Source organism: Pteropus alecto, unplaced genomic scaffold (assembly GCF_000325575.1).
Source record: "Pteropus alecto unplaced genomic scaffold, ASM32557v1 scaffold75, whole genome shotgun sequence".
Classification (NCBI taxonomy): domain Eukaryota; kingdom Metazoa; phylum Chordata; class Mammalia; order Chiroptera; family Pteropodidae; genus Pteropus; species Pteropus alecto.
Window position 1 is genome coordinate 7184445 of NW_006440638.1, and position 1410 is coordinate 7185854.

The 1410-nt window shown below is 31.6% G+C and overlaps 1 pseudogene; it reads left to right on the forward strand.

The window, feature by feature from the left end:
• Positions 1-116: 116 nt before the first annotated feature.
• Positions 117-235, forward strand: LOC112484393 (annotated as a pseudogene).
• The last annotated feature ends 1175 nt before the right edge of the window (positions 236-1410 follow it).

The window sequence follows — 1410 nt, forward strand, 5'->3', positions numbered from 1 at the left end:
AAAAAGAGAGGCATAAGTGGAAGAAAAAACATTTGAACAAAAGACATTTTTTAACCTTTTGATGTGAGTATTGCAACAAATTGAATTTAGAAGCAGTATAAGGATCTAGCTGCCTCATCTGCGGGCATGCTACCCTGAACAAGCCTGATACCGTCTGATCTCGGAAGCTAAGCAGAGTTGGGCCTGATTAGTACTTGAATGGGAGACCACCTAGGAAGACCAGGTACTGTAGGTGTGAAAAATAAAAAGAAAATAAGGGCTTGTAATTGGACAAGGTACTTGCAATCTGTGAGGTCAACCAAGGTTTGCCTCACCTAAAAAAAAAAGTATCTAGCTTCTTTCTATTAAGTTAGACATTAAAAAGATTTGTAAAATTGTAAAACATACTACTCTTTCATTTTCACTTTTTGTGTTGGAAATTATAGTAATTATTTATAAAAACCAGCTATGTTATTTTTAAATTTATTAATAAATAAATATTTTAAATTTTTTCAATTTTAATTTCTGATGTGGTAAATATCTACAATATAACCCAAAAAACACAAAACTCTTTGGGGTTCTCAATTTTAAAAGTGTCAAGTGGTTTTAAAAAGTTTGAGAACCGTTGCTATAGGCTCACAGAAATCTTTAAATTTTATTAGAGGTATTTAATTCCTAGTATTCATCCTGCATAATAGGAATGTTACTGGAGACACAATTTCTGTAAATATGTGTATGAGTCACAATTACAGACTTTTTACATGCTTTTTGTTAAATTTTTAAAAGATCTGTGATGTTAACTATGAATAGTCTCTTTCAGCTAATAAAAGACAATACAACCAAAATAAAAATTCTCTTTTGGAAACTTTTCATAATTAAACATACATTCAACAAATATTGAATGATTGTTTTATGCATTGGGTTTACAATGGTAAGGAAAACAGAAATATTTGCTTTCAGAATCTTGTCTTCTAGTTGCAAGAAAAGGAAAATAAGCAGATAATAATATACAATGTATTCTGTAGGGTAGAGAGGCATGGAAATGTAGCCAGTTCAGGCCTCTCTTGCACCAAGGCTAAGAAGTCCTGGCATAAAAGACACTATTGATAGATTACAAATATTAATGAGAACTCGTAGTTTATCACTGATGAAAGTTCTTTACTTCACTTTTCCTTAACCCTTCTTCCTTTGCTTTGCCTTGCATAGAACGCTTACCAAGCTTGAGATATTAATGTCAAGGTTTCTTCTTAAAAGTACTAAAATCTGTACTACTGTGCTAGAGCATGTTACTGACCTCTACTCTTAGGGGAGTTAAAAAAAAAAAAAAGATTCATTTATATCAGGAAGTTATCCATCAACTTTTCCTTACCCTCTGACTGTTTTAATGATGATACAACAAACAGCCCTACATTTTTCTGTAAATAAAAATAG